Raw genomic sequence first — 25,607 nt, forward strand, 5'->3', positions numbered from 1 at the left:
CAGCAGAATTTATCTGTTGGCCCAGTCTTCTGCTTGTTGGCTTGTCGCCCCCCACTTTTCTCAGGATCAATTGTCCCCAATGTTTCCTAAAGTAGCAAATGCAGTTGCGAAAACAGATTGGGAGTTTCAGCTTCTAGGACTCACTAATGTTAATTCATATCACTGAAAAGAATTGTGAATGAATAATGGCTGACATTTTCATAGCACTTTAAAGCTCTCAAAGCACTTTATGTATGTGATTTTGTTTGAGACTCACAACAACCCTGTGAGGTAATTGTTTAGTCATTTTTCAGTCATTTTTGACTCTTTTTTGACCCCATGTGGGGTTTTCTTGACAAAGATACTGAAGTGGTTTGCCATTTCCTTCTCCAACTCATTTTGTAGATGAGGAATTGAGGCAAACAGTGAAGTGACTTGCCCAGAGTAGGTACAGTTATTTTTAGACAAACAAACAAACAAACAAAACCCAGATGTGAACTGATTGCCCAGGGTCAGATAGCTAGTAAATGTTGGAAATGGAATTTGAACCCAGGTTTTTCTGATTCCAAGTCCAGTCCTCTAACCCCTAAATTGTATGTTCTACTGGGAAGAGGATTGGAATTGGAGTCAGAAGGCCTAGGTTCACATCCCATCTCTGATACTTACCACTCATGTGACTTTGGGAAAGTCCTTTATCATCCTGGACCTTATTTTCTCCTTCTATAAAATGAGGTGTTGGACTATGTGGCCTCCCAAATCCCTTTCAGCTCTAGATTGAGGATCTTATGATTATCTTAAAGGAGAATGGGTTGCTTCAAGAGGTAGTGAGCTCCTTTTCACTGAAGGGTATCCAACAAAGGTTGGATGACCAGGTGTCAAATGTGTTTTGGTGAAGTAGAAAGGACATTAGATCTGGAGTCAGGGGGTCTGGGTTCAAATCGCAGCTCTACCACTTACTACTATTGGTAGGATCTTGGGCAATTTGCTTAATTTCTCTTGTTTACATCTCAGTTTCCTTACCTGTAAAATAAGAGGGCTGAACTAGAGGGTCTCTATGATCCTATCCAACTTGAAATCTGTGATCAGATGACGGGAGTGGGGGGGAATGTTCTTTTTTTGGAATATGAGTTAGACTAGATGGCTGCTGAGGCCCCTTCCAAATCTGAAATCATGCTCTTCTGTGACAAGATCTAGAATGATTGCCTCACAGATTGCCTGGCTGTCTGTCTAGGGGAGAGGATGCATTTGTTCCTGGACCCCAGGGAGGACCGATCTAATCAGGATAATTTGCTAAGCTCCCAGACAACGGCTGTGGCTCTGTTGCTGTGAAATGTGTTCTTTTTTGTTTGCATTTTTGTTTGTGTGTTTCTCTCCCTTGCTTTTCAGACTTTCCAATAATACCTACATTTATATAGCACTTTTAAGGTTTTCAGGATACAGTGCTATGTGGTAGCTAGGAAGTCAGCCTGGATAGCAAGGAAATCAGGGTTCAAGTACCCTCTCTTATGTGTTCTAGCTTTGTGACCCTGGGTAAGTCACCTCTTTCAATGTCCCAGATGTGGACCTGTGTGGGCAGGGGAAGTTTCTTGCTCACAATTCCCTATACCTATGGCATCATAAGTCTGGCCCAAAGAAAAAGCTGGTAAAAAGGCTTTTTATCCATTATCTCCTTTGATCCTTACAAAACCTCTTTGAGTTAGGTACTAGTATTATCCCCGGGGCAGCTAGGTGGTGCAGTAGATAGTGCACAACTGCAGGAGTCAGGAGGACGTGAGTTCCAATCTCACCTCAGACACTTGACACTCACTAGCTGTGTGACCTTGAGCAAGTCACTTAACCCCAATTGCCTCATCCTGGGTTATCTCCGGTCATCCTGATGAATATCTGGTCACTGGATCCAGATGGCTCAGGAGGAGAAAGTGAGGCTGGTGACCTTCATAGCCCTCCCTCACTCAAAACAAAATCAAGTGCAAATCATGTCATTATTTCTCTGATGGCATGGTCTTCTTTGGCAATGAAGGATGAACACACAGTATTATCCCCATTTTACAGGTGAGGGAACTGAGGCTAAGAGGAACTTGCCCAGTGTCAGCCACACAGACAGAATCAGAGGTGAGATTCTAACCTGTTTCCCTGATAACAACAACACAACAATGGTAACATTTGTATAACACTTTAAGGTTGGCAAGTGTTGTTGGAGCCTCACAACCATCCTGTGAGATGGGGTCTCCTCATTAGGACCCCCATTTTACAGATGAGGAAACTGAGGCCCAGAGAGATTTAATTGGATCGCCCAGTACTAATTACTAGTACTTACCTCACTAGTGTTTGAGGTAAGATTTGCACTCAGATCTTCCCGACTCTAGTCTGGCCTTCTATCCACTGTGCCACCTTGTTCCCTGTCCCTGGGTTTAGCAGTCTGTCCATTGAGCTGTGCTATTTGGTACTTTCTGCTCATTACAGCATGTCTATAATTGGCAATCACACTTTCTTCTTCATTCAGGTGTCTGTCAAGGGCCCAAGGATCATAGGTCGACTGATCTTGGAATAGTCCGAATTACAGTCTCCTCCCTGAAAGGCCCCCATTCTCCAAATCTGTTCTCTTGTTTCTCTGCCCGGGGACACGTGGAACTTGGCTGACTTGTTTGTACCATGAGTTAGTCTAGCCCTGTTTGTTGGAATAAGGCATCCAGATCTGTATGGCTAGCGTCATATGAGAATCATTTGGAGGAAGGAGGGATATTGAACTTGGAGAAGAAAAGACTTGGAGGGTGAGGTGGAGATGGATAGAGAATTGGACCTGGTATCAGAAAGACCGTTCAAATTTGGCCTTAGATGCTTACTAGCTGTGTGACCCTGGGCAACTCATTTCACTGCTGCCTGCCTCAGTTTCCTCATCTGTAAAAATGAGGATAATGACAGCATCTACCTTCCAGGGTTGTTGAGAGGATAAAATAAGATATTTGTAGAGTGCTTTGCAAACTTTAAAGCATTAATAAATGCTAGTGATTATGATTATTACTGTTGATTTGAAAGGATGTCATGTAAAAGAGGAATTAGGCTTGTTCTGCTTGGCTCCAGGAGGACAGAACCAGCACCAGAAGCTGCAGAGAGGCAGATTTCTGCTTAACCTAAGGAAACAGTAGAAATTGACATATCCCAACATGGTGTGGAGTACCCGGGAGTAGAGATGGGGAAGGGGAAGTAGCGGTAGGGAATTCCCAGTGACTCGAGATGGAGGACAACTTCTTGGGGATGTTGTAGGTTAGGTAGGGGATGCTTTCAGCAAGTCACTCTGAACCTCCCTGGGCCTCAGTTTCCTCCTCTGTAAAATGAAGGGGTTGGAGTAGATGGCCTCGGAGGGCCCTACAGCTCTAGATTGAAATTCTACTATTCTTCCAATTCTGTCATTTGGAATGAATGCAATGCATCCTTTGCCTGAAGGTAATTGATCCACGAGCCTGTATCTTATTCAGCAATGTGGTTGAGGCTGTGCTCAGAGTGGTCCAGGTACATCTGTGCAATAAATATACTAGAATATTGATCAGAAGGAACCCAAGAGATGGCATGAAATATGCATGCAGGCTATGTGAATGACAGGCAACTGGCAGCTGGTTTGCCACTGGCCATTTACATCCCAACTACCACTTGGCAAAGGGGGCCCACTCTTTATCCTTCCTGTGTTTGCAGATACATGCTCCACTGAATGGGAATAGTTGTTTATTGCAGCAATTCATAAACAGTCGTAAGCGGGTCAAACTGAAGGTGAAGTAGCAACAGAATAGGCTTTTGCCTGTTTTTCCCCTGAATCACTGGGTAGCCAGCTAGTCATTTGAATGCAAAAGTCCCAGTGATAACTGCCATCTTAACCCAGGGCACCTGGTTCACAGGGAAATATGGGGGCTTTCCTAGTCAAAGGGCCCAACAGTTACATGGAAGAGCCAATGAAAAGCTTGTTGCCTGATTCAGAGATGACCCACCTGGACCTATATCTTTTAGCCATGGATCTTGGGGAAACAAACCTAGTCCAGTATTTATGGGGAAGAAGGATAATTCTAGAATGGCATTCAAGGCCTGCAGCACGATCTTTTGCCTCTACTCAGAGGTAGCAAAGCACTGGCCTTTGAAGGGAGATTGGATTTTTGGATCTGGCTAAGTCTAGGGAATCAGGTGAGCAGTCAAGCTAAGGAGGGGACAACATGGATCAAAGTCGCATGGGCTGATGAGGCTCATCAACAAACATGTATTATGTGTCAGGCACTGTGCTAAGCACTGGGGATACAAATAAAAACAAAGACAGTCCCTGCCCACAAGGAGCTTATGATCAAATGGGGGAAAGAGAACATACAGGAGGAAGTTGAAAAGTGGTATGGGGGAAGGGGTAGGAAGGAAGTGAGAAGAAGGTAGAGAAGGGATCATCAGCTCCAAATGGAGGCGCAGGAATGCTGGAAGCAACGACAGAGTCATTGGAAGAAGTACATAGCCTCCCAAGGGGACTGTTAGGAAGGGACCAGCTGTCATTTGTCTGTGTAAGTGCCAGAGAGGCAATGGTGGTCATGGTGGATGGAGGGGCAGCTTTGGAACCTGGAAGACCTGGATTTAAGTCCAGCTTCTGACCCTGGGCAAATCATTTAGACTCCTAGTGGCCCAGATAATTCATTGAGATTTTAAACTATGGGCAAGTTGTTGTTCTGCATCCATGGAGAGAATTCCCACAGGAACTGGGGATTTAAAAACCAACATGGAACAGCTCCTGCCTTCAAGAAGCTTGTTTTCTTCTTAGGGGGCCAGTTATAAAAAATATGCATCAATGAGTAAATACAAAATAATTAAAGGAGGGAGAGAGTACTACCACCCAAGGGGCTCAAGGAAGCCTTTCTATAGGAGGTAGCACCTGAGTTTTGCCTTGAATAAAGCTTAAAGATTCTGAGAGGTGGTGATGAGGAAGTAGGGCATTCCAGGCATGAAGGACAACCTGTGCAAAGGCTGAGGTGAGAGATGAAATACCCAGTTTGGAGAACAGAGGAAAGGACAATAGACTGGAGTCTCATAGACTATCGAGTCTATAGACCATGAGAAAAGGAGTACAGTACTGGGGCACAGGTTTTGGAAAGGTAGACTGGAACTAGTCAATAACGAAGGGCTTTGAATGCTGGTATTTTATCCTGGAGGCAATAGGTAGCCACTGAATGTTTGCATGCAAAGCAGAGACATGGTCATAGATGTGCTTCAAGATTATTTTAATGTTCCTTATATTATCCAATTCTGCCTGTCTTTTAAAACATCAGTTCACGGGAGCATCACTGCCTTGTAGATCCACCTTTCAGCCACTGAAAAAGACTTAGGAGACCATTATCTGCTTTGGAGGAACTATTCTATAATGGAGTATTTGGGTTTAGGCTAATACCTTCCTTCTCCCTTCTCCAGAAAATGAGGGAGGTTGGGCTATTCAATCTTAAAGGTCCCTTTCAGCTCTTGCTCTCTACTTCTCAAAAGGTCTGGTAAGCAAGAAATGCCACTTAAGGATTGGTCCTGCTGTAGATGGAGAGAGAAGCATGAAGAGAAGACTTTATCCTGAGAGAGGATGTATAAGGTAGCAGAGTGAATGCCGGAAGACATATGTCTAAAACCTTCTTCAGTCATTTACTAGTTGTATGACTGGGCAAGTCATTTAGCTTCTCTGTGCCTCAGTTTTCTCATCTATAAAATGAGAAGTTTGGACTCAATGAACCCTAAGGCCCTTTCCAGCTCTAAATTCATGATCCAACGGGTTTAGTAGACAGGATTAGCACCCCAGGCTTAAAGCTGGAAGGAAACTTAGAGGTCTTTGAGTCCAAACCTCTCATTTTACAGAGGGAGAAACTGAGGCACAGAGAAAATTCACTTAAGGTCACAGGAACATAGGTTTTTTTTAGAGCTAGAAAGAGAAATGAGGGACTAGCAAGTAGATGGTAATAGAAGCAACTAGGTAAAGGCCATGTCAATATTCTTGTGGTGATAGGCTACAAATCTAGGGGACTCAGGTCTATGCCATTTTGGAATGAACCTGTGTTCTCCAGTTTCCTATACAGATGCGTCCCTTTTTCAGGTATGATGAGGACAATTGATTAGTTTTGAATGAATTATTTATATGGTTATGGTTGTGGGCTAAAAGCTGGTATTGAGCTCTTCTCTGGTGAAGTCAGAAAGATCCAAGCTATTCAGCTGTGAAACATATACACAGAGATGCTTTGACGTGTAAAGGTGATCCGCAGAACTCAGACTGGCCCCAAATGTCTCCAAGACAGAGGGTTAAAAGGGTTAAATTGTAATTGGCAAGTTTTCCTTCCTCCCCAGGCTTGGGGTTTAATGCATTTGGTCAGTTTTGCCTGAAAGCCCAGAATTGTTGTGTCTGCCAGTAATGAGGCTATCTGAAGTTAGGCTCCAGGGTTTTAAATATGGATCACTATCACATTTCATATGTAGATAGTGAGTCTTTGTTGATCCTGGAGCTTAGGAAGAGCTTAGGGGTAGTAGACTTGGGACCAAGGGGTAATAATTAGAGCTGGATATGATTTGGACTTGGAGGGCCAAAGAAATGCCCTTGTGGTGTTCTGGGAGGAAAACTACAGTTTTCTAAATGTCAACTGGAAAACAATTCATTGCAGCGGTAGGGGCTAAGGTGGGGGGAATGTCTGATAACCTGTCAGAGGCTGCCTATATTTATCTGGGTTTGCTGAACTGTCCTTTTTCTTTTTTTCTTTTAAAATATTTGTTATAAAGGATTATTCACTGGGAAGATGAAGAGGAGGGATGGATTTGAAAGAGAATGTGATCTAAAACCAAAAGGATTCAATTAAAAAAATGAAAGTTGGTGGAAGGAACACCTAAATCCCCTTCCCTGAAGGAACATCCTCTTAAGGAAGAGGTCAAATTGGAACACACTGAACTAATGCAGATGGACAGGGACTAGCAAGAGGTTTTTGTCTTTATATCTGCACGGCCTAGTTTGTTCCTTCTCCTGCATAGTAGGTGCTTTAAAAAGGGAAGTTCTTTGAGGGCAGGTACTGTATCTTTTTTGTCTGTGCACCCCCACCATCTAGCACAATATCTTGGATATTTTTGTGAAGGGGAGAGGTGAGGTGTCCAGGCCTGTGCGGTCAGTGGATAGGGCACTCCCAGTGTGGCAACTCCCTTTATCATTGCAGATCAGCAATTTGTCACTGTCTTACAGCCCCAGAGAATTGCCTGGGGTGGGAGAGGTCAAGTGACTTACCCAAAGCCACACAGCCAGCATATCAGAGGTAGGACTTGAATCTAGATCTTTCTGACTTCCCAAATAGAAGGTCTGGGATTCAAACCCAGGTCCTCTGTCTTTGAGGAACTGTATACTACAATGCTTTTTGCATTTACCTGGTTGAACATAAGCTGCTACAGGGTAGGGAGTAGTTGTTTGGGGTGAGAGGGTATAGGGGGTATCTCTGTCCCTGGAAACTTGCATTTGGGACCTCACAATAGGAGGCACTTAAGGAATGTTTGTTGATTGACCAATAATAAGTAGTCATACCTGTTGTCATTTGCATAAAAAGATTTTTATAGGAAGGAGGCATAGAACCAGGAGGTCAACATGGGGGTTTAGTACCCAGGTCCACGAAGCATAGTGATGACTCTAACTTCAACCACCACTAATGATAAATAACAAAGCATGGGATAGAGCAGAGAGGACTGCCTTTGGAATCAGCAAGACCTGAGTTCATATCCTGCCTGTGACACATTAGCTGTGTGACCTTGGACTAGTCACTTTTCCTCTCATTGTCCCAAGCAACTCTCTAAGACCACATGCGACAAATGAGGCAATGGAGGGAATTTCCACACTGGGAGTTAACTGCAATGATCCGATCATAGATCTAGCTTCCCCTCTCCCGGAAAAACCTCAGCAACAACAAACCAACAAAGGTATGCAAAGCTCTTTCCCTGTGCGGTAACTGTGTCGTTCAACATATACTGAGAGCTTAATGAATTCTTTATTAATTTATTCAAGTGAGCAATAGTGATTGAACGTTTTAAAGTTTGCATAGCGTTTCACATTTATTGTTGCCTTCACAGAATATGGGGTCTGTCCACATAGTTAATGTCCGAGGCAGGATTCGAACCCAGACCTTCCTAATTCCAAGTTTAATAGCTTTACATACCCTTTTACCTCTTGGTTACTTCCTCAGCATGGGAAACCCCTCCCAGCCTGACAATTCCCTTCAGCAACACAGATCAGAACATGTCTTTTTGTAAAGCAACCATAGGGAAGGAAGGCTCCTGAGGCACAGAGAGGTAATGGAACTAACCCAAGGTCATTCAGCTAGTAAAAGTTGACACCACACATGGCCTTTTATGGGGTTAATACCATTTTGTGAATACCTTTCAATGGATTTTGATATTTGTTGATTTCCAAAGAAGGGCTAAGAAAGAAAAAGAAGCAAACACATTTGTCTGTGAGACAGGCAGGACATCACCTGGCCGCCTGTCTTGTTTAGCAGTTGATTCTGGAGCCCTGAGGCAGTGTCCAGTCATATTTCTGCCCATGTCTTTCAAATCTCATGGACTATTGAGAAGGTCTTGGTGGTAGAAATGACCACAAATCCAGCAGAGTGAAGATGGAAAACACTGCTAACCTCCTGCCAGAGAGGTGATGTACTTAAAATGCAGAGAGACAGAAACAGACAGAGGGAGAGGGTGATAGAGAGACAGAGGGAGATAGAGGGAGATAGAGAAAGAGAGGGAGACAGAGAGAGAGACAGAAAGACAGAGGGAGAGAGACACACAGAGAGAAACAGAGAGACAGGGAGAGAGAGACAAACAGAGACATAGAGAGAGAGAGAGAGAGAGTGTCAGTAATTTTCAGGCATCACTAGAATAGACATTTATTTTGCTGGATTCTGTGAATTTGTTGTGGGGACATGCTTCATCTCTGTATCTCTATCTCTGTGTATCTCTATCTCTATGTTTCTGTCTGTCTATATACTAATGGATCTATCTACCTATCCAACTTTCTCTCTATCTCTCATCTTCATCCATTCATTTATTTCATCTAACTGCAATTGTGAGGGTTGCTATGGGAGGAACAGATTATAAATGCTTATAAAAATAAATAACTTTAAAAAAAAAAAGAAACTGAAGAACTAGGCTGTGAATGGAGGCGGTTTCTTAATATGAGTCCCATGTCTGATTGGGAAGATTGGAGATAAGGCAGAGCGAGAAATGAGGATACCAAAGGTTCAGGAAAAGCTGAACAGAGGAGAGGAGATAATAAGAACGAGCAACATTTCTATAGAACTTTAAGGTCTGCACAAAATACTCTGTGAACATCATGGTCTTTGGGCCTCACAGCAAACCTGTGAGATAGGGCTGCCATTGTCATCCACATTTTACAGATGAGGAAATTGAGACTCAGAGGGGGTACAGTGACTCCTCCAGGGGAGAACAACTAGAAAGTGTCAGAGGCAGGATCTGAAATTGGGTTTTCCTGAATCCAACTCCAGTGTAAACAAGTACCATGCTGCCTGAGGGCAAGGTTGATACTCATAACCAAATAATAGTAGCGCATGTGTTCTTCCTTCTGCCTCCTATTACCTGTGTGATGATGGATAAGTCATTCTCCCTCTTTGGGCCTCAGTTTCCTCCCCTGTAAAAAGCCTAGGTTGGCCCAGTCTGGTAAAGTCACTTCTAGCTCTGTTTATAAGCCTCTGATTATTTACTGAGCACCCAGATTCCATTTGTTATGAGTTTCATGAGACACAAAGAGGGGAAAGCAGCGGAGGCAGATCTGTTTTCCTTGGAGGTAAAGGAAGCTAAGAAACAGGGCCTTCTGATGATTTTTCCTTGCAACAGAGTGTTGTTTTTATCCATTTTGGAAGCAATTTCATTTTTTCCCTTTCAGTTATTATTGAGTCTGAGGAGAAAGGTGAGAGCGACTTCGCCACATGAGACTCTGTCCTGAAGCTTTGTCCTCTGTCACTCCTCAGAAGTCCAAACAACATTGCAGTGGGAGAAAGAATTCTCTATCCCTTGGGAAATGCACACCTGCCCCTCCCTGGGAACATCATAGACAGTCTTACTTCTTCTTCTTCTTCTTCTTTTTTGACTATTTGATGGTGAGAAGACAAAATCAACACGCTTCAAAGAATCATACAATTCTTGGTTTAGGGGAAAGTTTTAAACTTAGTTCGTGAAGGGGAAGCCAACCCATGGGACTGTCTCAGTTTTGTTTTTGAAATAAGTCGTGACTGTACAAGTTTTGGTATATGACTGTGAAGGGATAATACTGTGCTGTAAGAAATGATAACTCAATAATTTTAGAAAAACTTGGAAAGACCTGCATGGAATAACGAAGAGTGAAATAAGCGGAACCAAGAGAACACTGTATATAGTAAAAGCAATGTTTTTTCAAGAACAACTTGGAACAAATAAGTTATTTTGTCTATGATAAATACCCAAATTACCTGTAAAGAACATATGAAGAAAGATGCTACCTGCATTCAGAGAAAGAATTGACAAATAGAAGTATGTATAGAATAATTTACATACATATATACACATATACATACATACATACATATATATATATATATATATATATACATATATACACCTATTTGTGTCTAATGGTAGCCCTCTCTAGGGTTGGGGGGCAGGGAAGAAAAAAATTAAAAAAATAAATTTACATGATAACTTTGTTGTATATTTGGAAGGAGTACCGAATATTGCATGGTAGGTTTGAAGCTTCATGTACAATCATCTTTTTATTGTAATGTTATGGAAATCTTTATTCCATAAATTAAAAATAAAAAAGAAATTAGCCATGGGGGCAAGAGCCTACTAGGGCCAGTGAAGTAATCTAGGTGACTTGAGTCCCCAAGGCCAACTGGTGGGACATGGTTTTGATCTCTTCTAAGAAAAAGGGCTTCACAAAGAAAGGACACCAGTATTAAACAAAACGAAACAAGGCAAGTAACACCTTGGGGCCTATGAAACATATTCCTTCTTCATTTTTGTCTCCTTACAAATCTTTCCTGTGTTGGCCCTCTCTGTGGTATTCTGGCCCTGACTCTGGCCTGGCCTTTGTCTGTGTTGGGGCCTCTTACTTTGTGGCTCTGTCTTCTGATGGCCTGTAGAACTTCGACTGGTGTGCCTCTGCTCAGAGGCTAGGGCTTCATCCTTACTACTGTGGAACCAGATGTTGTCAGCTTTCTTCCCAAAGCTAGGACTCCAGGGCCCTTAGAGTAGGCAAACATCTTTCAGCAAAAGAATAGACATTAGCTCCTACAACTGTGCAGGACAATAGGTACATATATAGGAGTCTGAATGTAATTCATATGAATTAATATAAATCATATGATTTGTCATATGAATTTATCATATAATTTTAGATCTAAAGCTAGAAGGGACTTCATGGACCCTCTAGTCTAGTCCCCTCATTTTACAGAAGAGGAAACTGAGACCCAGGCAGGAGAAGAGTCTTGCCCTAGGTCACACGGGTCTTGACCAAGGCAGGATCTGAACAGTCAGTCACCATGTATTCGTTATGTGCTTATGATGATAAATGCACATCCTTTGACACCTAAGCCAATGATCCTCATACTGCTCCAACAGATAAATAAATACAAGACACACAGAAAAGAAATTCAGTTGTTTCAGCAGGTAGGGAGCTCTAACTTGTGTTGGGGGAAACCCAAAAGGCACCATGTGGGGGGTGATAACAGAGCCAGGCGCTGAAGGAAGCTAAAGAGTCAAAGATGTGGAGCTAGAAGTGGCAGAAGGCCTGGGTAAAGGTCACATCATGGATGAAGAGCAGTTAGAAGGTCAATTTGTCTGGAATGGAGAGCAGATGGGGGAGTCATAGGAAATAAGACCAAAAAGATGGGTGGGAACCAGTAGAAAAAAAGGATGGCCTCTGGCATCAGAGTACCTCATCTGTATGACCTGGGGAAAGTCACTTTCTCTCCTTGGGCCTCAGTTTCCACATCAGTAAAATGAGGGTTGAACTAGATGGCTTTTAGGTTCTCTTTCAGCTTTAGCTAACTGGGTACCTAGCAGTCTGCTATATCTCAGAACTCCTGAGCTCAAGAAATCCATCCACCACAGCATCTCTGAGTTTTCAGAGGCTGTCTGTGTGAGGCAGCTGTGGTTGCCTGTCTGAGGAGTCAGATGACTAGTAGGCTATTTCCTCCAGCCCTAGATATATAGTCATTGAGAACTGATGGACCACTGGACGTAAGTATGGGCTGAGGCTCAGTTGGTATGGAATGAAATGAAATGAAAATAAAAGTTTCTCCCAGAACTAGACAACTCAAGGCTTTTTTTTCTTAGAATTTTCATTTTAGCAAAGAAATTGCTTTAAAGAAGCATTTGGGAAAATTCCTCTAATTCTTTGGTGAGCGGACTCAGAGAACAAAGTCAAAACAGAATTCCAGAAGGCTAAAGATGTCAAACAAGTGAACCAAGGCTACCACCACTACCAGTATTTAGAAAATCTGAAGTGATTAGAGCCACATTATCAAATTTGCCAGGAAGAAAGCACTTAGGTATGTGGGGAACATACAGCCCAATTCTAGCAGACCCCATCTGGTCCACTATTGTGGCCTTGTCTTGCCTTCCACAAAAGTTTGGGGGGGCACCCCAACCCTCAAACCAAGTCCCAGGAACATTCTTGCTCTTTTAGATTTATTAAATTGTGGTTTGAGTGTTGTGAAGTGGTTTTACTAGGCCACAATGAAGGCAAAGGAGCCCAGGACATATACAATGGAGAGGGAGATGAGCCATACCTGTGAGGAGCAGTTGAAGAAGTATAATAAGCCTTGCAATCCCTCTGGAACAGGCCAGTTTGGAAAATGCCCAAACTATGCTCTAAAGGTTTCTAAATTGTGCATACTCTCTGAACCAGACCTATACCCCAAAGAGGGAAAGGACCTCGTATGCACAAAAATATCTACAGCAACTCTTTTTGTAGTGACAAAGAATTGGAAATTAAGGCAGTGCCCATCTGTTGGGAGAATGGACAAATTATGATACAGGAGTATAATGAAATTCTATTGTGCCATAAGAAATGATAAAAGGGATGATTTCAGAGAAACCTAGGGAAGACTGATATAATGAGGTTCTGGAATCACTTTCCCAGAAAAAGGTTGGCTGTATGTTTCCCACAGGTCTCTAGGGGGTATCCCTGAGGGTCCCTGGGAAGTCTTCCTCTAAATCTTATCAGTTCAAACACTCATTCTGTAGGGTTCTTTTCATTTTTAACTGTCAGTGATTAGCACACTAGTTCCATTTAATCAATTAACATCAATTAGCTTTTCCCAAGGGACCTTTACTGCAAAAATGTAGCAAGAGCAGAATCTATAAACATTTCTCTCCATCCCCTGGGGGCACACTGTCTCTTGGTTTGAGTATGGTCAAGATTATCGAAAAAGAAAGGGTACAAACTCAAACAGATGGGTCCCAACATTGTTAGTTTCATTGTGGATATAGGTAGCATCATGGAGAGATGTCTGGAATCAGGAAGACCTGAATTAAAATCCATCCTCAGACACTTTAACTGTGTGACCCAGGCAAGTCATTTAACCTCTATTTGCCTCAGTTTTCTCAATTATAAAGAGGGAATAATAACAGCACCTTCCTCTCATAGTTGTTGTGAAGACCAAATGAGAAGATATTTGTAAAATTCTTAGCACAGTACCTAGATCATAGTAAGTAAATAGGAATGTTAGCTATTATTAGCTAATTATTATTAATTATAATTAATAATTAGCTACTAAAATACTCTTTAAGTAGACATGGAAGGAGGGTATTGGTGGTCTGTGACCATATAGCAGGGAGCACATTATATGGAGTGATCTGCCAGCATCCTTCCCTACACTTTATATACTAACTCCTCCATTTTCTCCACGGTATGGTGGGCTTATAGGGGCAGTATCAGTAACTCTACCTCCTCTTCTTGAAATCTGGATATATTTGCTTCAATTCAACTTTAGTTGAATTTGGGATTATTCATTTATCCTTCTTTTCCAGCATAGCAGGGGGCCCAACTTGGCCAGCCTTACTATGAATTCATTCTTCTTGGTTACTGGTGAGAGCTTTGTTGCCTTGTGGCACCATGGATCTTTTGTGAGAAGATGTCTGACTGGCACCTCCATAGCCTGAGGCTTTAGCCTGGTTGAAAGTTGAGTCCTCCTAGACCTAGAGGCAGAGATCTGTTTTTGATGGCAGACCAGGCTGAGGGTATAGCCTCTAAAGTATTGTGGGGACTGCCTTCCCCAGTGCTATTTCTTGTGGTGATGACCCTGGGTAAGTGACTTAACCAATCTCTCAGTGCTCCAGACATCTCTCTAAAGTATCCATTATAGACAAGTTGTTGATCTTCATGGACAGAGAGAATTTCCATACCAAGGAGTTTGCTAATATGATGCTATCACAGGTCTGGACCCAAAAAAGGCATTTTTAACTTTTATTTGTTTCCTTCACATACAATATCCTTGAAGTCCTTTTTTAAGTTTCATACCAGTTTATTACATTTGTATTTTTTTCAATATTTAATTTATTTTTGTTACATTTTGAGTTCTGAGCTGTCTCCCTCTCTCTCAACCTTGCACTAGAAAAGGTCAACATTTGACACACACACACTCATACACATGTATACAGACACATACCTATATGTATACACACACATAAATATATATATGAGATACCATACAATACATACTTCCATATATCAATTTATTTCCTTGGAGATCTATAGTATCTTCCTTCGAAGGTCCTTTGTAGTTGATATGAATAATTCATATTACTCAGAATAGCTTAGTCATTCACACTCTTCAAACAAGACTTCTGTTTCTATATACAACATTCTCTTGGTTGTGCTCATTTCACTCTGCATTATTTCATGCAAGTCTTTCTAAAATCAACCTGCTTGTCATTTTTTACAGCACAGTGGCATTCCATCACAACCATATACCACAACTTATTCAGTCCAGTTGATGGACATCCCTTCAATTTATTTTAGAACATATAGGTTCCTTTTCTTTTGCACTGATCACCTTGAGAAACAGACCTAATAGTGGGTACACATAGTATACAGCACACACTCTTTGGGCATAAGTCCAGATGGCTCTCAAAAGTGGTTGGATCAAATTCACAGTATTAATATCCCAGTTTTTCCATATCCCCTCCAACATTTGTCATTTCCCCCCCTCTATTATTGTAGCCAATCTGAAAGGTATGAGATGATACCTCAAAGTTGTTTTAATTTGCATTCCTCTAATCAATAATGATTTATAGCATTTTTTCATATAACTATGTATAACTTTGATTTCTTCTTTCAAAAACTGCCTGCTTGTATCCTTTGACCATTTATCAATTGGGGAATGACTCATATTCTTATAAATGTGACTCAGTTCTCTACATATTTGAGATATAAAGCCTTTATACAAGAAACTGTCTATAATTTTTTTCTCCCAAATTTCTGATTTCCTTCTAATCTTGGCTACATTGATTTTATTTATACAAAACCGTTCAAAATTTTATTTAATCAAAATTATCCAGTTTACATCCCATAATGTTCTCTATCTCTTATTTATTAATAGATCCTTCTCCTATCTATAAATCTGACAGGTAATATGTTCCATGTTCTTCTAATTTACTTATGATATCTCCCTTTATGTCTAGGTTACATATCCATTTGGACCTTAGACAAGTCATATAAGATATTGGTCTACATCTAGTTCTGCCAGACCACTTTCCAGTTTTCCCAACAATTTTTACCAAATAGTTCTTGTCCCCAAAGTTTAAATCTTTATGTTTCTCAAACATAATGTTAGAATAATCATTCACTACTGTGCATTATATATCTTCTCTATTCCACTGATCCACCATTCTATTTCTTAGCTAGTACCAGACAGTTTTGATAATGTAATGTAGTTTCCTTGCTTATTTCTTTTAATTAAATCTACTTTAGCTTTCATTTTGTCTGAGATCATGATTGCTACCCTTTCTTTTTTTTTCAACATCAGCGGAAGCACAATAAATTCTACTCTAGTCTTTTTTAAAATATATTCATTTTATTTATTTTTAATGCTCTACAATCACTACCATAAAACTTAGACTTTTTCCCCCTACCTACCCCCCCCTCCCCAAGACAGCATGCAATTCTATATAGGATCTACACATACGTTCCTATTGAATACATTTTCATTATATCATGCTGTGTAGAAGAACTAAAATAAATGGGAGAAATCATATAACAAATCAAAACATAATACACACACACACACACACACACACACACACAATGATCTGCTACATTCTATGATTGAATTCCATAGTTCTTTCTCTGAGTGTGGAAGGCATTTTGCCTTAGAAGACCATTGGGAATTTTTTTTTAATGTCCTTGCATTGCTATGAAGATCCAAGTCTACCAGCAAAAACTCTCACACACTGTGGTTGTTGCTGTGCACAAAGTTCTCCTGGTTCTGCTCCTTTCACTCAGCATCAGATCATATAAGTCTTTCCAGGTCTTTCTGAAGTCTTCTTGCTCACCATTTCTTATGGCGCAATAGTATTCCATTATATTCATATGCCATAATTTATTCAGCCATTCTCTAATTGATGGGCATCCTCTTGATTTCCAGTTTTTGGCCACCACCAAGAGAGCTGCTATAAATAGTTTTGTACATGTGGAACCCTTTCCCATTTTTATGATCTCTTGGGGATACAGTCCTAGAAGCGATATTGCTGGGTCAAAGGGTATGCACATTTTGGTAGCCCTTTGGGCATAGTTCCAAACAGCTTTCTGGAATGGTTGAGGGTCAAACATTTTATCTGAGAGTGTCATTTTGCCAGCTGGGTGCTCTGACTGGTACAAGGAGCTCCGCTACTTTGTCTTTAATTAGGGAAATCATGTGGTCCCATGCCCATCACAACATGGCATCACTCTTCCATATTGGCAATGAATGTGCTCACCAATGTGCTTGACCAGGCTCCGCATTGAGTCCAGTGTCAGCAGAGGGCTCCCTGCAATCTTCCTATGCTCAGTAGCCAAACCCCAGCAAGGCCTTGGGATGAAAGTTCTTGGAGCCATGATAGCCACCCACACTGCTGCCCTAGGGCTTGCCATGCTTTGCCTTATTCTGCCATCTTCCCATAGTTCCCTCTCTCTGAAGTTTTACTGCAGCTTTAACACCCCCTAAAACTTAAAATGGCACTAAGCCCATGGTGAAAAGATCAAGGGAATTCCCTGAACACACTAATGAGCTTACCGGGAGGTGATCCTTTGTTGGGAACTTTTGAAATCATCTTTGCAATACAGAGTAGGGACATGTCTACTGCTATGTCGTCTAGAGGGCCAATGACATCTTCTGAGTCTGCTCAGAGACTGGGGCTACCTCCAAGATACATTGATTGACTTGCACTCTTGAGAGGACAGAACTTTCATTTTGGCCCATGAAAATGAGTGCTGGCTGTGGAGGCAGAGGTCCTGGATCCAATCCTGACACTAACTATGAGACCTTGGACAAGTCCTTTCCCCTCTCTGGGTCTCAGTTATTTCTCTATAAAATGAGTAGTTTGGAATAGATGAACTCTAAAGTCTGCTCCCCCTCCTACCCCCTCCCCCCCACCTCCCAGTTCTAGATCTAGAATCTTTACTGAGGATCCTTTTCCCTTTGCCACTTTCCTTCTGGAGAAATCCTGAGTCCCCCCTCCCTTTAACACTTCACCTCAACATGACATCTGGTAAGAGAGCTCCAGAATTTTCAGAAGTAATTACATATGGTAGACACTTACTAGATGTGCATTGCATTTAATTGGTTGCTGGCATATTTTTAATTTGTATTCAGATTCTTTACATGGGTCTATATTTCACTTTTCAGCAACATCTGATTTCTCTCTGCCTCTGGAGATTTGGGTCAAGGTTCCTTGGTGTCTAGCCTTGGTCAATTTGGGCTTGAACTGACCAGCATGCATTCTGTGGCCTTTCTTGCTGGATGAGAGGCAGACAAAGTAACATACAGAAAATATGCAGGTGACTTCATACAGTGGAAAAGAGTGCAGGGTTTAGAGTAAGAGGACTTGGGTTCAAGTGCTGGTTCTTTACCTCTCTGGGGCTCAGTTTCCTCCTCTGTAAAATGAGGAAGTTGGACTAGATGGCCTTGGAAGTCCCTTGGGGCTTTGAAGAAAACTAAGAAAATGTGAGTTCTTAGAGTTGAGCTGATAGATGCTTGGTTAGGCAGTCTGAGGGGCTGATGGGAAGGACCAAGTTAAAGATGATGTAAGGATGGGTCAAGGGCTAGGACAGGGCAAAGGCAGAAACAAAGACTGAGATTCTTCAGGAAGATAGACTTAAATCTGGAAGGGACCTCAGAGGCCAACTAGTCCAACCCTCTCATTTTACATAGGGGGAAACTGAGACCCAGGGAGCTGAAGGGATTTGTCCAGGATCACACAGATTTGAAGGGGTGGATCCCTCATCGAGTCCTTATTCTCTGCTTTCTAAACCCAGTATTTTTCTCGCTTCATCCCTCACTCTCTCCTTCCTAGCTCTGGAACTGGTAAAGAGGGCGAAAGTTTCAGGGGATGGCTTGTACCACAGCAATTGCATTCTCATTGTTTTTTCTGTATTGAAATCATACATTCCCAGTGTTTAATAATAGGAACAATTATTGCAGCCAACTGTGATCATAACATCCACTCTAGACACTGAATTTGTTCAGCAAATGTCACGTCCATAATGATGTTATTTTCATGCATCAACACAAAATACCTGGTGCAGTCTAATAGATCACTAGACAACATTGTGGTTTTTTTGAGATTTTAAAAAGGATTGATGAGGAAAAATGCATGAATGGATTATTACTATTATTGTTATTATTTTTATTATAATAGCCGCAAAGTCTCTGTCATAAATGATTCAAAATACTCATTCAGTTCCACTTGGCATTTGGATTCGAAGTGAGTGTTTGAAACCAATAGGTTTTGTAGCAAATGTTGTTTTTCTTATGTTTTCTGGATTAACTTCAGAACATGCAACATGCCTTTGACATGTGAACCATATTCTCTTGTATACTGTATTTGGATAGGGGTGAGATGTGTGTATATGTGTGTGGGAACTTGTGCAATGTGACTGCCACAGTTTCCTGTTTTCCCACCAGAGGTCTCTCTCTTCTCTTTCCAGATGGAAATCAAGCCAAATCTCTATTTGGTTCATGAGGGAAATAAAGGTTCCAAAGTTCCTTTCCCTTCTTTTCCTTTTTCTTTCCCTTTTCCCTTTCCTTCTTCCTTCCTTCCTTCCTCCTTCCCTCTCTGTTTCCCTCCATCCCTCCCTCTCTCCCTTCCCTCCTTCCCTCTTTTCTTCCTTCCTTCCTTCCATCCTTTCTTCTTTCCTTCCTTCCCTCTCTTTGTTTCTGTTTTTCTTTCTGAAAAGAAATACCCTCAAGATGAGTGAGAAGGAGGAATTTTGGACCTTGTATAAGTACGATGATACATACTTCTGGGGAGATTCCCCAAACACCCCTCTCTCACCCTCATCAATTTTATGAGGCAAATCTAGTTGGGGGGAGGGACACCCTGAGGAGGTCCAGGGGACGCTAGAATTCTGGTAGATGCCTGCTGGTTGTGCTGTGGTCAGAGGAGGAAGGAGGGTAGGTTAGTGGCCTAGGATGTGGTAACTGGGGGTGCCAGGGGGTGGGGAAAGTGAGCCATATGGTTGCTTCTTATTTTAATTAATTATTCTTGTCCTCAGTATTGTACAACCCCTCACAGATTCTGCAGGCGGAAAGGGGATAGTGGAGACTCAGAATCACAGGATTTAGATTGTCTATATATTATAACTTGATTGCTTTTATTTGAAATCTGAGCTCCTTGTTCACTATATGCTATTGAAGCAACTGAATCTTGTTGAGGGGGAAGTTGCAGGTAAACGGTCGCTGACTTACAGCTTCTCATTGAGGGGGAGAGCAGGGTTAATTTATTTTACATCCAAAGACAAAAAAAGACAGTATTTCATAGTAATCTGTTATCGGGCTTGTAGTAAGTATTTGCAAAAAGGGACAGAGATAGGGTAAGGTGTGGACCTTTCATTTCATTGATATAGGGACCCACCAGATGAATAACCTACATTTACAATTGATAAACTTAGAGAGTTGCCCTAAGCACCAAAGAAGTTAGGTGACTTGCCCAGGGTCATGCAGACATCATATTATCAGGGGAAGGAACCTAGGTTTTGTTGGTTCCTCTCTTTTTGAAAAGAAGATCAACATACTTTATGCTTCAATGTCTGCTGTGGTAAAGTTCTATGAAGTTCACTGAGAAGAGCTTGACAAACATGCGTGTGGGATTTTTGAGCACCCTGCAATGTAGTTCATTGGAATCTGGTGACTTGAACTCATCAAGGACAACTAGATGCTCTCTTACTAGCTTTGAATTTACTTGGGTTCAACTCTCCCTCAGTTATTTCCATTTTATCCTTCCAAGGGTGAAGATAGATAATTTTCCTTGGCAGAGAAAGCAATTTGAAACAAGTTGAGTAGTTCATTGATTTCCATCTATATCATTCATTCAAACCATCTCATAGATCTTGAGCAGGGATTCCCTCTCTAATCTGAGCCTCTTCTTGCCTCCTAAAACAAACCTTTTTGTGTTGTTGTCCTTGGAATTCTTTACCAGCTTAGGTAAGATTGTGTTTTTGCCATGTGGATATAATTCTTGAGGGTTTCCATTCCATCATGGGCCAACTTACCGGGGAGAATTTTCATTTTATCCATGATTTCTTACCTCTCTCTTCTCCCAGCCCTTTCAAATCTGCTCTTTCCAAATGTAGGTCTTATTTCACACCAAACAAGGCTTTCTTCTGTACTCTCTCAAACTCTAAGCTGAAGTGGTCGCTTTCTCCCAAGGTTCGCATTATTTCTGCTCCACTAAGAAGTGTTTTCTCTTTGTTCATCAGAATAAGGACTCGAACAGCATTCTCGAATGAAGAAAAACAACAAAAATAATTTTACTTTTATTTTTTATGATTATGAACTCAACAAACATGAATATTTCCTTACCCCCAAAAACAGAAAACAGAGGATTGTATGTGGCTTCATGAAGTTCTGTTACATATGGCTTGGTTTTTTTTAAAGTATATATTGCTTTCATCTCTGGAGGTCTAACACTGCTCTGCTTGTCTGGGTCCACTTCTGAACTTTCTTTTACATTTTTCTGCATATTTTAAAATGTTTCATTGATGCTTTTTTCCTTATTTCCTTTCCTTTCTATCACCATTTCAAAAGGGAGAGAGAGTGCAAATAACTGGGAGATTGGGAAAGCTAGAAAGACTTTAGGAGGTGCCACTTAAGTACCTTCCTTTGAAGGAAATGGGATTCTACCAGGGGAAGGTAAGCAGGGAGAGCGTCCCAACGTGGGACGTGCAATGGTACAGAGGCAGGAGATGATTACATCTCATGTTCTGACAATAGTTAGCAGGAGACCTGAATGGGAACAGAGTATATCGAGGGAATTAATGTGAAATAAATAATAATAGCAACAATCGTAGCCAGCATTTATGTAGTGCTTTTACAAATAGTATTTCATTTTAACCTCATAACAGTTCTGGAGAGGTAGGTGCTATTATTATCTTGATTTTACAGATGAGGAAACTGAGGCAGACAGTCTATGTGACATCGTCCAGGGTCAGACAGCTAAGGAAGTATCTGAGGCTAAACTCAGGTTTTCCTGACTCCAAGCCTGGTGATCTATCCTCTGCATCACCTAGTTAGAAAGGTAGGTGGGAGTTGCATTATCGATTATTAAATCACCACGGCTTAGAAAAGTAGGTGGAGTCACATTGTATGTTATATCACCAAGTCTGTTCATTCCCTTCTCCCTGACTGGTGTCATTATCTGATCACCTCTTGTTTTGTTAGCAAACACACTTACTGTCTGGAACAGGGATGGGGATTCTGATTTAGGCAATGAGGACTGAGGACCTAGGGGGTCACATGTGGCCTCGAGGCTGAAGGTTTCCCACCTCTGGTCTTGAAGCTCTAGGAAAAGCAAGTCCAAAGGTGTTGGGGAAGGATTTTAGACTCATACCAAACCATTAGGTAAAAAAGATCTCCTGCGTGCATATTCAGATAGATTTGAATCTAAAGATGTCTCCTGGCTTCCCTGACTACCTTCCCATGGTCCTGATGCCACATTCAGGTCATGTCTGCACTTGCTGCACACTGGATCTCGATAACCTCCCCTTGGTGAAGTCCTTTGTTTCTGTAGCTATAGGGAGTAAGCTTCCACTGGTGCCCTTTAACCCCAATCTTCGGAATAAGAGAATGTGGAACTAAATGCACTCTCTGAGCCATTCATTGGGCTCTGGCTAGTCGGCTATTCAAAGTGCTGCCTTCCTCAGAAGGGAGGTTTCCTTCAAAGTGGATCTCACCACCAGAGCTGACAATTGTTCACGAGTCTGCAATGGGTTTCTTTTCCCCTCTTAACTAGATTGTGAGGGAGAGCAACAGCATGTTGAACCTGGAGTTTGGAAGACCAGGGTGCAAATCTAGCTTCTGAGGCTTATTAACTGCATGTCCATGTGCTTCAAGTAGTTAACCCTTTTGAACCTGGAGCATCTATTTAAGACTCTAAGATATAGGTGAGACAGGACCTGCATTGGGAAAATCTCAGCTCTCCACAGCTTAAGGCAACTCCATTGCAGCCTAAAATTCAGCAATGCCTCTGTTTTGGGTATATTATATTTCAGTCAGTTTCTCATATCCTTTGTTAAATATTTACAATAGCTTTAATGCTTCTTTGAAAAATTGCATATGCTCTTTGCTTTTCCACTGTAGGAAGTGGGGCGGGAGGAGGATGGCAAGAGATGGAGGGGAAGCATACAGGGATATGGGACCTGGGAGTGTTGTGGATAAGGATTCCAGCTTTTGTGTCAGTATTGAGAGTGACAGCCTTGTGTGGGCTGTGTCTAGAATAAGAGGACCCAGGATTAAATCCTACATGTATGATCTTGGACAAGTAACTCTTCTTCTAGCCTCACCTTTAAGATGAGGGAGTTGAACTATTGATCAGTCAATCCATCAGTACTATTAAGCTCCTACTCAGTGCCAGGCACTGTGCCAAGTGCAGAGGACATAGGGACAGAGGCTGAAATGATTTCTGCTTGCAAGGTATTTACATTCTAATGAGGGAAACAGGCTTCCCCCCCAAATATATGCTGCATAAACATAAAATTGGGTAGCTAGGCAGCATAGTGGATAGCGTGTAGTTCCTACAGAAAGGGAGACTCTTCTTTGTGAGTTCTGATCCAGACTCAGACACTTCCTAACTGTATGACTGTGGGCAAGTCACTTCACCCTGTTCGCCTCAGTTTCCTCATTTGTAAAATGAGCTGGAGAAGGAAACAACAAACCACTCCAGTGCCTTTGCCAAGAAAACCCTAAGTGGGATCACCAAGAGTTGGACAGGACTGAAACAACTGAACAACAACAAATACAAAGTTAATTTATGTCACACACACACTCCCAGTAGTTAAACATTAGGTAGTTTAGGAGGGAGGGCACTAGCAATTGGGGAGGGATCAGGAAAGGCTTCCTGCAGAGACATTTAAAGGGAAAGAGGGTCTCTATGAGGCAGAGGGAAAGACGGAATGCATTTCAGGCACTGAGCCCTATGATTCCAGAGAACATAAGCTCATGGAGGGCAAGGATGTGGTACCATGGAAAATTCTAGAGTCACAGGACTGAATTTCAAATCCTGTCTCTTCCTCTGCCTCTTACTATCTGTGTGACTTTGTAAAAGTCCCTTCCCCTCCCTGGGCCTCAGTTTCCTCCTCTGTAAAATGAGGGAGTTGGATTAGCTGGCCTCTGAAGTCCTTTCTAATTCTAGAGCTAGGAACCTATGAGAACCTTCCCTCACTTTCCCTCCATGGGCCTCACTCAGTTTTCTCTTCTGGAAAAGTTGAACTGGCTGGCCTCTAAGGTTCCTTCCAACTCTGCAAGTATGGGACTATAACAATTTCATTTTTGTCTCCCTCTCCTCAGCACCCACTACCATGTCTGGCTCATAGCAGGCATTTAAAACATTTATTGCTTTATTATAAAACTGTTCTATGAAAGTTATTTTAAGTTGAAAAGAATAATAAATTGGCCAATATTTGTAGTTTCTACAAGATAGGCATTATGGTCAATGACTGATGAAACAGAATAAATCCCCTGAAAAGACCTATTCAGAGAGAGAGAGTCATTAAAGGAAGGGAAAGCTAGTCTAAATACACATATGCCTTGTTTTAAGAAAGCTCGATTGGCTTTTTTTGTCTAGCATTAGCTATATAGGTAAATAATAGGTAAACTTGCTAGGTAATGGTTCATATTTCAACTGCTTACTTTACAAAAGGAGTCACTACAGAAAATTTCCCTAGGAAAATTAAGAATATTGTTTGATTCCAGAAATTCAATTTATTCTGCAGAGAAAGAAGGCTGGATTTGGAGTTACAGTATCTGAGTTCAAATTTCCACTCTGCCACTGTGTGAACTTGAATAAGTCACTTCAGCATCCTCTACCTCAATTTTGCTATCTATAAAATAAGAGGAGATATCCTCTGAGGTCCTTTTTATTTCTACTCTAAATTTCTTGTCTTTCCCAAAACCTTAAACCCAGTACACTCTGAAGCCCATGTATTGCACACCAATAGGTCCCTGCCCAAACTCCACTTACTGACTGTTTTCTGGACCCTCCTGGCTTAAGAGTGATTATCAATAGTAACTGTTGCTCTTTCCCTCCCAGCTTGATTTACTTTTATATTTTTTCTTTTGCTCATTAAAAGGGTCATTCTCTGATTACTTCTTAAAGTCTATTCACCGAATGGGCATCACCTCACTCTAAGTGAGTACCTGAGTAGGGCTTAGCCAAAAAAGGTCAAGGTCTCCCATTGCTTCCTGGGCCATCTCTAGTCATCCTGATGAATGTCACTGGACCCAGATGGCTCAGGAGAAGAAAGTGAGGCTGGTGACCTTGCATAGCTCTCCCTCACTCAAAACAAAGTCAAGTGCAAGTCGTGTCATCATTTGTCTGATGTCATGGTCTTCTTCGAAAATGAAGGACAAATACACAAAAAACCAAAACCAAAACTCTAAATGTAAGATCTTAACCTGGGGTCCATGGATCCCCCCCAAGGGGTCTCTGAAGTTGGATAGAGAAAAATACGTTTTTATGTCCACTAACATCCAACTGAAATGCAGCATTTCCTTCAATAATGAATGTAGATCTACTCTAAATGTAGGATTCAGATGTACAAATTTTGGGGGAGCGTTTTTGTTTTATAGAATGAGACATACCGGAGAGACCTGCTGATTCAACAGGATTTAGGGGTAACAGAAGTGTGGTTTTTATTCATCCTCTAAGGAGCAAACTTCAGAAGGGATTCGTGACTAGGATATGATAGAAAAGAAAAAGGAAAGCACAATACATTATGAAGGTCACTGAAGAAAATTTGGAATCCTTTCTGAGTTTATTAGCTAATTCAGAATGAGAGAAGTTCCTCTTTTGGCATGTAGAAACTCTGAATGTCCAGAAATTGCCAGCGTTACAATCAAAGTGGTTCTTAGGACCACAGACTTAGAACT

The sequence above is a fragment of the Notamacropus eugenii genome, chromosome X, assembly GCF_028372415.1.
Source record: "Notamacropus eugenii isolate mMacEug1 chromosome X, mMacEug1.pri_v2, whole genome shotgun sequence".
Lineage (NCBI taxonomy): Eukaryota > Metazoa > Chordata > Mammalia > Diprotodontia > Macropodidae > Notamacropus > Notamacropus eugenii.